General features: G+C 45.7%; 1 protein-coding gene across 7 annotated transcripts in view; it reads left to right on the top strand.

The window, feature by feature from the left end:
• Window positions 1-3091: 3091 nt before the first annotated feature.
• The window catches only part of SETD5 (SET domain containing 5), a 63107-nt gene continuing 51700 nt past the window's right edge, over window positions 3092-14498 (top strand). For 3 of the 7 annotated variants that reach the window (XM_083491130.1, XM_083491134.1, XM_083491127.1), the window contains exon 1: window positions 3098-3273. The gene's annotated coding sequence lies outside the window, so the exon portion shown is untranslated. Of the gene's footprint in view, window positions 3274-14498 lie in introns of all 7 variants that reach the window. The other 4 variants (XM_083491128.1, XM_083491131.1, XM_083491132.1 and 1 more) reach the window with 4 other exon arrangements.

Raw genomic sequence — 14498 nt, 5'->3', positions numbered from 1 at the left:
TTGCATTATGGGGCCTGATATAGAAACAGGGCTGTGGCGGCTGCTTCTCCTTTTTTTCTTTTTAAAGTGGGGGATGGGACTTCCAAAATCTCAGCCTACCGGAAGGCAGCCTCATGTCCCATTGCGCCGATGTTAAGTGTTACTACATCCTGCAAACGCAGACAGGGAATACCGAGATGGGAAGGGAGTTTTGGAGGGCCTAAGAACTAAAAATACAAGACTCTGGATTTGTGGATCTTGAGTTTAGACGTAACACAGCCAGGACTTGCCGCTGGGTGACAAAGCAGATATTTAGTAGGTAAATTACACACACACACAAACATGCAGATGGTAAAAATCATCTGCTGGTTTTCTGTGAGTCACGTAGCTCTGAAAAACAGCAGCCCTCTAGAAAACAAAAAAGGTGGATTGCTATCGTGGATGCAATATGGAACACCATATATGTGCATCTACACACCCTACTGGCAAACTGGAGTTCTCCACATTGCAACATATCCCTCCAGTTCCCACTTTTTTCTCCCTGTCCTTGATTGTTACAGGATCTCCTTTCCTTAGTGGCAGCAACTGGAGAAGGAAGGTTGAGGCCCTCTCTCAGTGCCCACCGAACCCAGAGCTGCCGGATAGCTACGCCACCTCTGTCCCAGCACAATCTACAGCAAAAGGGAATCGGCCTTGGCTAGAGCCCCATGGCATTGCCAAACAGATCTTCTCTCCTCCTCTGCCACCAGCGCCTTCTCCATACGTGCCTTTTAATTTGCGAGCCTCTACCATTTTTGTTTGGCACCCATCGCTGGCGCTGTGTACTGAGTTTTAATTGCTCTGACCCATTTCGGGGAAGCAGTCCCGGTCTGAAAAGAGGGACGAAAATACAACTATGCAGCCAGGGGCACGCTCATTAATTTCGCCAGGCTTAGGTGAACGCAGCTCGGCTGTGCAGTTTCCTGCTCTGCAGCAGACACAGGTCTGTGTTTAGCTGGCTCCCATAGTGGGGGAAGGTGGGAGGGGTGGCAAACTAATCTACGCAGACATAGGAGAGACGGTGGCTGAGAAAAAACTTCCTGGAACTGCATCCTGCAAATGTATCTAGGAAAGACACTTCATATGACCAGAGAGCCACACTTGGCTTCTCTTCAAATGCAAGCAGACTACCAACCCATCTAGATCAAGAATAGATAAGAGAGTATGACCCACATAAGGTACAGAGAGTCTAGGGTACCAGACCAGGACTCCTCACGGACAGAGATGGGTGCTGCTTATATTAACACACCTGTGGCCTTGCAGATGTTGTAGGCAGGATTCTCATCAGCCTCACCCAGGTCACAGACAAGGTGTGCTGTTGTCCCACAGCACCTGAAAGTCCACAGATTCTCCATCTCTGCCCATGTGGAGTCCTGGTCTTGTACCCCAGCCTCTAAACCTTGTACCTCTTATATCACTCTAACTGATGTTGTTTTTAGTGGCTGGCAAGTCCTCCAGAGCTGCCAAAGCTATCTTGACTTTCCAGAGGCGTAGCCCTTTTAGCCTAATGCGGCGAAAACAATGGAGACTTGTGTGGCACCTTAATGATTAACACATTTACTGCAGCATATGTTTTAATGCACTGCTAAATTTGATACTAGGCTTTCTCTGAATTCTGCGATAACATATTGTCAACAGGCAAAAGGGCCTATTCGGGACGGAGCACTTGAAATGAGCACCTAAGGCCATCGCACCCAGGAGGAGGGAGCCCTCCGACCATCACTTTTTACTCCATTGTTGGTACAGAACTGGTCTCGATCTCTCCCCAGACGCGTTCCCTCCCTTCTTTAAAAAGTGCTGCTACTCATTTTTAACACGAAGCTTTGTGAGAAAGGGCGGGCGGGCGTTAGAAAAGCATGTACGCCCAAATTCAGGCTGCGCAAGGAGAGCGGCAGATGAAATTACTATGTGCACAGCACCGCCGATGTTTATAGAGAAGAAAACCGGCCCTTCCCTCAGAGGATTTCCTACTCTCAGGGAAGGCAACCTGTGCAAAGGGGGGGGGGGATTTTTTTGGGCATGTGTGTGGACAGGGTAAGCTACAAATTATTAGGGCCGCCGGATCTTGTGCACGCTTACTTGGGAACAAATCCCGGCTAATTCGGCAGGGCCCCGAGTAAATACGTGCATTATAGGCTTCGGCTACAAGATCACGGGGGGGACGGGGGACGTGAGGCGAGGCAGAGCAGGCAAAGACAGTCGATCCTGGCGTGGGGAGGGCAGCAGGCGGACGGTGGAAAGACGAGAGGGCCGCCGCCGCCGCCACAATAGGGCTTATTGGCAAAGCCCGCATTACATCCTGCAGCAGTGCGAGCCCTAACCTGCCCTAAGTAACGAGAGCGCTTCCAGCCTAGCACACACCCCCTTTCCTGGCGCGAATCTCCCCTGCAGTCACCCCCGCCCGCCTGCAGCCCAGCCACCCAGGAGGAGGGTGCATGCGCCGTGTTGCAGCCAGCTCTTCCTCCCAGACCGGTTCTTCGGCGCGCATGCACAGAAGCGCCCTCCGGAGCCAGAGCTGAGCCCGGCCCCTCCCACCCCCAACCCCGCTCCCATGCCACGTGTCCCCAAGCAGCACTTAACCCCACGTGGGACTGGCTAAAGACGAGCCAATCGGAAGATTGCCTCGCCCTTGAGCACGTAGAGCAGCAGACCCACGTGCGCAGAGGCGCGGGCAGCAGCCGAACTGGCCCGAACAGCTTCTCTCTCTCTCTCTTCTCCCTATTATAGAACCCATCCACCCACCGCACCCGCACTGCTCTGAGCCGGGGAAAGCTGCCGCGCTTGCTTTTATAGCCTTTGCCGAGGCTGACGCGAAGCTGAGTGGCGTTTCCAACAACCAATAGAGCAGCGCCTCTGCGAAGCTGGCGGCGGCTGGGGCCGCTGGGGCTTACAGGGGGACGGGATGGGGGTGACCGCCAGCCCTAAGAGAAGGGGCCCAATAGGAGTCGGGAGAGGCGGGGGCGGGAGGAAGAGCGGAGGGGGTGGAGATCGCGCGGAAAAGCCGGCCAATGAGTGGGGCCGGTGGGCGTGGCTGGGGCGCCCCTGGCGCCAGCGCTGGGAATCCCCGTGCGCTCAGTGCCGTTTCCGCCCGGCCTGCTGAGGAGGAGCTGTTGGCTGTTCGCTGGTGCCGCGGAGGGGGAGGGGCCGCGGCCGCTGCTCTGTGGAGCTTGAGCTCTCGGTCCCGCCTGCCGCCTAGGAAACACCGTGGCGCCCAGCAGGGCCTAGTGCCGGGGGCCCGGGCAACGGGCCGGACAGGTCAGCCAAGGCAAATGAAGAGCAGGAAAAAGGGGGCGTGTGGGGTGAAGAGGGGACACCCGTTCAAAAGGCGGGAGGCGGGTGGGAAAGAGACCCATGGAGGGGGAGGGGCGGGAAACTTATGGTGGTGGTGAGGGGTTGTTTCTCGGTGGTCCTTCCTCTGCTCCAGCCCCTTCTCTCACCGCCTCCTTTCAAGCTCCCGCATCTTTCCAGCTGCCCCGGAACTCCCTCCACGCATTCTCTGCCCTGCTGTGGGGGGTTTAGGGGTGTGGGGGGCGGGGAGGGCGAGGGAGAGAGGAAAGTACCTCAGCCTGGCTCTTCCAGGGGAAGTGGAGCCTCTCCCGCATGTCGGAGGGGAAAGAAAGAGGTCACACTCCCTGGCCTGCGTTGGACACCCCGGTTTCCCTGCACCTTTGGACGCATCTGGATGTGAAGAGAGGGGTGCGTGTGACTGTATATACATATGCATATACATATACGTGTGTGCATATATATCTACATACATTCACACGCGCTCCTCTCTTTACATCCAGATACCTCCAAACGTGCATAGGTGTGTGTATATATATTTCTATATACCTCCCTTTTTTGTGTGTCTGTGTGTCTGTGTGTGTGTGTATGTGAGAGACTGGGGGTGCGTCCATGAGTGGGAATCCCCGCCGAGGTCTTCCCGCAGGGAGGGAAGGTGGTGGGACTGTTTTCCATTTCGCTCCCACCCATCCCCCACCTTCCTCGCCGTGGGGGGTGCGGGTGAGCTTGCCTGGTGCCAGGCGCTGGCGGAGAGCGGGGGCGTCATGGCGAACCTGCGTGTCTGGTCCTGGAGGGGGTGGGAGGGAGAGTGGCCTCTGTGTGTGTGTTATGAGAGGGAGAGAATGGGTGGTGGGGGAGGGGTGGTGGTTTGAAGGAACCTCTGAATTCATTCCTCTTTCGGGTTCCCAGGCAGGATTCTCTCGGTGCAGTGTGTATGTGTGCGTGTGTGGAGCAGGGTCGTGCTGGAGGTGGGGAAGTAGCCGCTCCAATCTTCTGTGGAAAGCCTACTGTGAGAATGTGGGAAAATCCCTTTCTGGGACGATGGCTTCCACTTCAAAGCAGCTGTTTGCCAGGAAAGTGTGTGTGTATATGTGTGTGTGTGCGTGCGACCGCCCGTCTGTGCTCCTCTGTGAGTTCACCATTGCCTCCCCTCTGCTTCCACCCCTCCTCCTCCATGTGCTGAAGCAGCTTCCCCTGAGCTGCTGCTGCTCCTTCCCTTCCCGCCCCCTCCCTTTCCTCGGCTGTCTGCTTCTGACTTGCTGGCTCCTTCAGGCAACGGGGGAGGAGGTGTTTGACCTGCATTTTCTGCTTTCTCATGGTGCTTGTGTGGCGATGGTGGTGCACTTTAATAATCCTCTTCTCCTTTTCCCTTGCCTGCTGCTGGAGGCTGCAGTATGGACCCCCTCCCCCAACTTTTTCATTGTCTGACGTGTGTGCTCTATCAGGGTACTTTTTTCGGTTTTCTTGCATTGATCTCTGCGTCTTAAGTGGTAACACAGCCCCTTGTAAACACAATAATAGTGCTGTGGGCAAGGTCGTCATAGTCTCCCCCCACTCTTCCCTTTAGCAGCTTGTCCTTGGGGTGCCAGTGGCCAGCTACTTGAAACAGAGCTGCCTTGAACTGAGACAAAAATCCTTTTTACAGTTTTGGGGAATGGTTTGTTTAGCAATCTGGGAAGTGGTTGGTGAGGTTAGAGAATGTCAGGAGCTTCTTCCTTGCGAAGTACCTAGCTGAGAGAGGTTTTGGTCTCTGCAGTTAACCAGTGGGGTCTCCTGTACTGTACTTCAGGCAGCAGCCCCTATGCTCAGGGAGATTTTTGCAGAATGGAACAAAATATGCTATTGGGATTCCTTTTGCTGAGGTTGGTGTTACTTTAAGGAGATAATGGCCCTTGCAGTGTGGCCTCCTGCAGTTTCTCTCCCTGGCCCATTATGTAATTGGAGTATTTAAGGCTCACTCAGGCAGAGGCTGTGGGCAGCACAATGAATTGGTTTTGTATTGTAGGGGGATGGGGCCATGGCCTCAAAACCCATGATTTTTGGCAGTGAAGACATAGGCCTGATTGCAGAAATGTTTTCCAAATGAGCTGTCGACACCTGAGGATATGGGTTACAGACTAGACAAAGACGTACTACTTCCTTAATGGCGTTCAGGACTCTCCCTTTTCACCTATGAAGGTGACATCAGGCAGTCTGCCCCATCCCCCCCTCCAGCTGGCCCAGGAAGTCGGTTTTGCTAGCTATGTCTTGCAGCGCAGAGGTGACCGAGGTTGTTGCTTTGCTTTGGATCCTGTGGGTGAACGTTCAGAGCGTTGACAAGCAGCTAATGTTGGCTCTGGAGCTCTGGTTGCTACGTGAGAAGCTTCAGTAGTGTTGGCTGCTGTCTCCAGGGAAGGACAGCAGCACAACCTCCATTAGTGCAGCACTTAGGAGATGGCTGGTTCATGCACTGAGAGGGGACTCTTCTTTGTGGGGCATGCAAGCTTTCAACTAGGATGATGCAAATTGAGTTTTCACCCATCGCTGTCACAGTCTTTGGGACTGCTTTTAGGATTTGGCCTGAATATCCAGGGATGTCTGTCTCCTTTATAGCCTTTGCAATTGCAAGAATTGATCTGATCTTTCTGAAGTGGGAGATGCAGCACTGTGATTACAGTTTGTCTGACTTTAGCTTCCCTTCCAGTAAATCAGAGAGCCAGATGCTTTGCTTATTGTTTGTAGGTCTCTTTCCTCCCCTTACATTGCCTGGGCCCCATTTGCCTTATTGACAGGAATTTCTGCTTTGTGCAATGGGTGTGTACAGCAGACACTAGCCTCCTAGCGCTGAGAGGATTTTCCATTCAGAGAGTGCAGTCAAAATATGACACATTTTGCAAGTGGCAGCAGAGCCCATTTGAAAGAATGGCCCCTTCCAGCTAGGTACCTGGGCAAAGCATACATGGAACTGCTTGAGGCAGGTTTACAACAAGTACACTGTTCCCCGTATAATACAACAGTGGTCTATTTCTGGTGCCTATAAATATCTGCTCCTGCTCAAGTATTGTGGTGCTTTAATATACTTGTTTCTTGAAGTCTTACAGTCACCATAGTCTAATCCCATGGTTAAACACTGTGATGCAGGCTTTCTTAAGGAGACACTGGCAGTTGTAAGGGGAAGACAGAGCTCCTCCTTGACATTGTCTTGTGTGCTGGATCTGTCAGGGAGCAGAGTGCTGAGGTGCCCTCCTCTGGTTGGTAAGACATGGGCAGTTGCCTAATATCCATAACTGACAATATGGAGGAGGAGGGGAGTTTTCCTTGCAAGTGCTGTTATATGTTTACACATTATGTGTGCCCCTCAACCATGATTTGATCCATTTGTCTAGGACTTAAGTGATTATGCTTGCTAAATCTCTGATTTGGTTGGTTTTGGTGGAGGCTGTTAAGATTGTGGTTTTGAGAACCCCTGGAATAGATGTTCAACACCATTGAAAATGTTCTTTAAACACCGGAAGAATCTGGCATGATTTGCCTACATTAAAGGGTGGCATTTGTGATGGTTTATACTGAAAACGATGACACTTTAAAATTGTATCCTGGTTTCATAATATGACATTAATGCAAAAACAAGCTGCAGGGTTTTTCATATTAAAAAGTGTTTTTTTTTAAACCTGCAGAGCTGCTTTAACACATAAGTCTAGGCTGCAACTCATTTTGGCAGATTTCTCTCATGAAGAAAGATATTTGTATTGCTGTGCTAGGCAGTGTTATCCTACAGTGACTGAGTACAAATGATTCTCATATTGAAAATGATCCCAAACAGTATGGTATATTTGAAATATTTCAAATATACCATACTGTTCAGGATCATTTTCAATATGGGAATTTGTAAAACTGAAAAAATAACTCGTATTCCTGAGACCCAAAATGTTAGGAGCCCTAATATCTGTACATGCTGGTTTTTGCCCCTCACACAGTTGGAGGAATCCTGATAAAATTCTTGATGTTTCTGCGCCTTGAGTGTCAAGGGTATTAGCTGGTTCTAGGAAAATGAACGTTTTTGCTAGAAAATGCTTGACTCAGATGCTACAATTTTTAAAAAACAACGACTTTACAGTGCTTTCCTATTAATTTTAGCTATGATACTGAAGACCACTGTAAACCTTGAAGTGGCTTTTAGAGTGATTCTGTTGAGCTCATTTGAAAATAATACTTCAGAGTAAGCAGTTTGATGATAGCTTCCTAACTGGTTGTAGAAACAGAAGTAAAGCAATACAAAGAACAGCAGATAAAGGCAAAAATGTGTGCCACCTGTTCCCTGCTCCAAAGCAACTGCAGTAGACCCTTGAGCTTGTCAGTGAGCAGTGCCCAAAGATCTTTAGTATTCACTTGGATTTCATTTCTGAATACCACTGAAATTGAGCTAATGGCTGCATGTTTCATTCAGGACACAAACAGAATTAATTGTAGTGAGAACCTTCATTGGTCTTCAACGTGGCCTGGAGCTCCTCTTCTGTATTCCACAGAAAATATTAAACTGTTTTCAAGGCTGGGATAGCCTGTTATCAGTCAACTCTGTCCTCCCTTCCCTCTAAATTAGAAGCTTAAGTATATTAAGGAACATGCCAGGGAGCATGTGGCTTCTGAGTATTCACTGGGCCTTTCAACCAACTTGTGTTTGATGCCCCTTTCGTAGGGCCATTCCTTTTCTCATTCAGAACATTATTTTTTCACATCAGAATTGTTGTTAGAAACTCAGATTTATAAGCTAGGGGGCAAATGGCTCATTAAACCAATGTTGCAGTCGCCAAAATGGAATGTCTAGTTCTATTTTGGGATAAGATGGCTCTAAAGTCTTGTTTTTCAAATGATGGACTGACCGTGATTGATTATTAGTTAAATATCTGGCTTAAGCTACAACCTTAAGCTAGGTTAAGAACTTTGAGAACTTTATCCAGGAACAGTCCACATATATATTGACCTATTTCTACTTCTTTTTCTTAATGGTGACATGGACCATTCATGATGTAAGAATACTGTAGTCTTCACAACTGTGAGCAGGGCAGGGGGTGGGGTAGGTGAAGACAAGCTACAACAATTAACTTTAACATTGTTCACTGTTCTTGTTCCACAGAAAATCATTTTGGTTCCTGAAATTCATTATGATTGTGCAGTTAAAATATTACTGATAGAATTCTACAGGATGTGGTATTAGTGTGTGAAAACAGTCAAGATCCATGGAATTGCACTTTTGTCCCCAATTTCACATCTTTTATCAAATGGAATTTCAGTTTGTAAGCCACACTGGTGTGGTTGCCTACATTAAGATGCTTGGTGCCCTTTGTATGTTAGGTAGCACACATTTTGGGTACCTTAAGCCAGACTGCAATAACACTACAACAATGCAGTTTTGTGGGGATGTTGACTTGTAGAAAACATAAGGGCAATAGAAACCGGTATTGAACAAATGGCTTTAATTGGAATGGTGTTAGCAAAGAGCTTATCCTATAAGGTGGAGGAACTGAATGAAATTGATAAAGGTTGGCTACTCAGGTTGAATAATGGCTAACAGATAAGGAACTGGCTTTCAAGTATTGACAATTGAAAATAAATACATCGAGTTTGAGAAATTGAAAAGTTAGTCATTGCCCTGGCAAATTTTATTCATATTATGGAGCAATTTTCTCTGATGGACATTGAGACTACACTAGTGCAGAAGAGGCACTTGAATGGATTCCTTGAGCAGAAGTTCTGGAATTCATTTATTTTGGGAGCATCCCTGCTGAAGACAAAAACAGTTGCTTATAGTCTCACTTCCTGTACATCTTAATTTGTGTGACTTTTAAAAATAGAAAGTTAGGCAATATAAGTTTTTACAGTCTTGCTATGTCCTTCACTCTTCTTTGTGAGCCTGGATTATCAGGGTTCTTGCTGCAGTGATGTCTTATCCCAGATAAATGATAAGGGGTAGCCTAAATGTTGTGCTTGAATCTTTTAAAATTAAGAACCCGGTCTTGAATACTTTAATTAGCAAATATCAGGCTTTTCAGTCATTCTAACAGCTGGTTTAACAAATCTCTTTCAGAGAACAAAATGGGACTTATGTGATGGTAGTGCATTTTCAAAGAAGAATATTTTTCATCTATCTATCCATCTATATCTCCTTCTGCTTTACTGCTTGTTCATTAGAATCATAGTAGAGTAGGGATTTCTCTGTTTCTGAGGTATTTCAGTATCCCAAAGGAATGGCAGTCTCTGGCAGTTGCTTCTAGCACATGGATTGCAAACGGTTAGTGAGTGCTTACAAGCCATCATAGCAGAGGAAAATTTGGAAAAAAACTTTAATGACATTTCACTAGGCCTGATCCTTTTTATCTGGAAGAACTGAGAAAAGTGTACTTCTGTACATACAGATGGATTGAAAACCACAGCTCGCTCTTTCTTTTTTACCTTCTGGCTAAACAAAACCAGGGGTGGAAGTTTGACACTATTCTAACTATGGAAGGATTCCTTCCCTTTTCCACACTGACAGTATTCAACAGTTACTTTTGTCCTACTGGACTCTGCTTAGGGGATAGGACTTGAGTACGTTGCTGGGAATCTTAGTCAGTGCTTTTATAGCATGCTCAATCAGTTTACAATGCTCAGATTAACTTGTTTACCACTAAAAGAGTTTCTTTTGGCATGTATTATATAGTGGAGGCTTTTGTGCATTCATACTATAGCCCCAGATATGAAATTTGCTGAAGAGCATGGAAAGCCATGTGAAAGCTGCTGAAGCATTTCTTATTCTGAAATGTTTTAAAAATCTTAATGCCTTTCTCACTCTGGATCGAAAGAGTGAAATGAAGCACTGACAAGTTGCTAGTTGAATGCGACTTTAGGAAATTATGCAAGTGTGACTAAAAGCAACACCTCATGTTTAAAGCTGTAGTGGCTGTTGTTGTTTGATGCAGACAAGTTTACTCTTGTTAGTCCTTCAGGGCCCATGGACCTCAAGGTGTGTCAGTTAGATTCTATTGCATCCTATGCCATGACAAAATTGTCAGCTAAACCTGGGCTAGAAAATGGATGTTTTGAGCCATATAACACAGAAAGTGTGGCATGAAGAGTGCTCCTAGCCATATAGACCACTCCTGAGATGGAGGTCACAAGAACGTTTCTGAAATTTCATAGCATGAGTTCCTCATTACTGGGAAACAAAATTCATTTCTAGGTTACCTAATCTGATAACATTCAAAAAGTCATATGTTATCTAGATTTGTGTCCTATGCTGTAGACCTATGGCAGGCTATAAGATTGTCCGGAAAGTAGGTCGTTTTCAGAGGGGTGGGAGAAGGAAACTACACCCTTAACCTCCATTGTCAGTTTTATTCTTATTTATACTTCCTGCAAACTATAGTCCAGGGCTAATTTACTAATACTATTAGTACTTTTGCTGATTAGTACTAATAATACTAATGCTATAGACCAGTGTATAACTTCCTTTACTATGTATAAATCAAGTGTGGAGAGGGGGCGGAGTCAAGAGAATATACGTACCTGCACCAGGTATTAAATTATTGTTTTTGAGACACAAGTGGATGAGTGGTATCACATTTCAGTTAGTTTCACTTTGTTCCTTGTCACAAATTGTCACATCTGTGTTACTTGTGCTCTTCCCCTAGATGCCTGATGTACTTGAATGATCCCTATCATCATTGCTTTGTTTTACATAGCCCTTCAACCCTATGGCATAGTTCATGAATCTCACGTTGTTTGGGATATAAAGTAGAGAGGTTGTGGCTTACTGAAGGTAACTGGGGTCTAAGTTCTTGTTGCATCAGTTGAACTGCAATGTATATTGCTGTAGGCACTTGCTTTTAATAAGTGCTGTAGAACAGGCATCGACCCTCCAGATGTTTTGGGACTACAATTCCCATCATCCCTGACCACTGGTCCTGTTAGCAAGGGATGATGGGAGTTGTAGTCCCAAAACATCTGGAGGGCCGAGTTTGCCTATGCCTGCTGTAGAATAAATGCTGCTTCCCCTGATTGTTTGTGGGCTAAATTACATAGTTAGTTTTGAAACATTTTCATGGAGTGAAGTGGAGAGTTGTGAGAACCCTCCAGTAGTTTGAATGTATCTTCCATTTTTTAAAATATATTTTTTGGGACTCCTAGGGTGCCCTGTGACCTGTCTGTCGTTGTGTGTTATAGCCTAGGTCAGGCTTGCATCTGGAGATAAACTTGAGTTGTGTTCCCAAGTCTGTTTGAATGCATGTTGAAAGTCTGTAAACTGTGTCGTCATGGGAGTTGCCATAGGCCTTCCTGATATTTTCACATCAAATGTGTTTCAGCGGCAGTTATGATTGTTAAGAGGACAGTTGGAGATGGGGCAGCAGTGATGGGCCTCATTTCTTGATACTGTACTTAGTACCTTACAGCCCAATTCTAACTATATCAGAAGTAAATCCTATTGAGTTCAAGGAGCTTATTCCCACCCAGGTAAGTTGGGTTGGAATTGGAACCTAAAATTCACAATATTACTTGTCCTGGTTTTAAGTGGTGCCAACCTTGACTGGACACTTACTTTGGTGTTAAGAGTAGCTTATTTCGGATTAGCTTCAATCTGTTCTTAATTGACTTAACCTATGACTGAAATAGGTTTGATAAAATAGAAATAATCTTTTGTGCACAGATTTGTACTAGTTGAACTACATCAGTTGATAGTAGTTTTAAAAACTAGAATTATCTTGTGTGCTGAAAACTTCTGTTGTTGTTTTTTTAGGTAGGTTTTTCTGTTGATCTTTTAGTAAATTTGGGTCACTTTCCAGCTTTGTTAGCTTCACCTTTCTGGAAAAGTCTTATTTCTGTGAAATGAGGATAGTATTTTCTTCCTTTTGCGATTTTGTTGTGTCAGACCTTACTTTGGGTGGGCTTAGTATCTCATGCTATGTGTGTCCAGTACTACTAAAGTGAAAGTAAAATACTGTTTGGAATTTGTTTACCACAAAACTGCCCCTTATTCTAATTAAATACGGACTATGAATAGTATTTTTGTGGTGTATTCAGTGGCTTGCTAACAAATTCTGAACATAAGTCACTCTTCAATGACTTGCTAATGGTGATCTGACAGTACATCTCTATATGTGGGGGGAAATCTGTGAAACTGGAGAGAACTTGAGGCTAGAACACCTGTCCTATATCAAGAATGGGGAACCTTCCACATGTTGGACATGAGCCGGAATGGCTAATGGTCAGGAATTATGAGACCCGTGGTCCCCAGAACAGCTGGAGGGCCATAGGCTTCCCACGTAGACATTAAAAAAATAATGTAATATATCTATAGCCTGGTAAATTTTAGCAAAGTCCAGTCAGAGGGGTGGTTGCACTGAAAACCTGTCAGAGGCGGATCTGCAGTAGCTTGTTTTAAGTATGCATTGCTGGCTAGTATACACTACAAATCCCAACATGCTGCACTCCACCTTAACGCTTATAGCATGCTGGGGCATGAAGGTTTCGCCAGTAAAGTCAGGAAAGTCAGGCGTTTAACAGCTCTGTACCATATTCAATCCATCCCTAGTCTTGAGTTATAACCTGTAATATCTTAAAAGTGCTTTCCCTCCTTTTAAATGCTAGTTGAATGGTTAACCAGACTGCATCTTTCAGAACAGTAGTTCATAACAGAAAAGAAGATAGTCCTCTGGCACCTTTATTGGAACATGAGAATTTGGGCACAGGGGTCTATTTCACTGGGAACATTGGCTTTTGAAGGATAGTTACATCTATCTACACACATTCAGAGGGAGGAAAACCCTATTTTGCAGTCCTATTACCTTTATATTTAATTAGTGTCTGTTCTGCTTAACTCCAAATTTCTTAAAGTTAGTTTTCTTGGTTCACTGACACATGTCGGCAGCAAGAAACCATAAGGACCAGGCCTGAGGACTTCTATTGCACATTCAGTGCAGACTTGTTAGGGTGAATCTGATCTACATCTATTGTCCATTTACTTTCAGGAATGGGATTTTGAAGTGTTGCATTTACTAGCTTGGTTTATATCTCTTGGGTTTGTTTCCTTCACCCCATAAATGCTGGAATCCTGCTCTTGGTCAAAAATCACTCTTAAAGTTTTCTGAGCATTTTGAAAGGGCCTCTGCACTGATATGGTTGTAAGTGAACCAGCCTGCTAATTGTGTTGATGTTGCAGACCACTAGAAAGAACCGTTGCGAGTTCCAGACAGGGCAGGTAGTTTGTAGCACAAAACTACCAGGATATCTGTAAGAGCTTCATAATTTCCCACGACATGATCGTTGAAAACCTGTCTGACTCTCCCAACATTGTGTAAACCCTTGCTCCAGGAAAAATCGTGTAAGCTTAGGTGTTAAGAATCCTTCAGTTTTCTGCAATGGCTAAGCTGAAGTGGGACATTTGACTTCTAGGTAAGCTACAGATGTTGATTATTGCAGATTGGAGATCCTCTTGCATATTGCGACTGGCTGAGGAAACAGTTAATGAGACTATGTCTGAGAATGTAGGGAAGTAGATTAGTAGTAGAATCTGCTGGTTTTGGAGGCATGAGAGGAAATCCGTAGCCTTTTCTACAAGTAGCAGCTGCGTTGCAGCAGCTGAACTCTGTCTAGCAGTGTTGCAGCTCCCTTTCTCCCCTGGAAGAAAGCACTGATTCTAGGCAGCAAAATGTCTCCCTTTAGAATACAGCAAAAAACTGTGGTAGAATCTGCTTACCTGAGACTCTAGAAAGTTAGGTTTTCTTCTTAGGTCTTTTCTCCCTTTCTTGCTTTAGCCTTAAGGAGAAAGAGGGAAGCAGATGAGTCAGAGCTTTAAAAACTGACAGAGCAGATGACTCTTGTTTTAATGTAGGGATTTTGCTGTGTTGGGGATGTGTGTGATAGGTATGGAACATGTCAGTGGAGGCAGTGTGTTTGGGGCCCCAGTTGCAGGAGTTGCAGAATGGAAGCAGTTCCTGATGCGATGGAAGCAGCTTCCTAATACCAAATATAGTTAAGAATGAATGTTGGATAGCCAGGCAGGTCTTCATTAAAAGCAAGTTCAGAAACCTTTTCTCTGGCTTAGCTTTTCCTCAGTACATTTGTTTCCACACACACACACACACACACACACACACACACACAAACACACACAAACACACACGGTATATCTCCTTGAATATGAATATGTTGACACTAAACTAGAAAAATTCAGAGACGCAGTA

This window comes from Podarcis liolepis (genome assembly GCF_965112155.1).
Source record: "Podarcis liolepis genome assembly, chromosome: 2".
NCBI lineage: Eukaryota > Metazoa > Chordata > Lepidosauria > Squamata > Lacertidae > Podarcis > Podarcis liolepis.
Note: the sequence above shows the minus strand (reverse complement) of the source record. Positions and strands in the feature narration are given on the sequence as shown.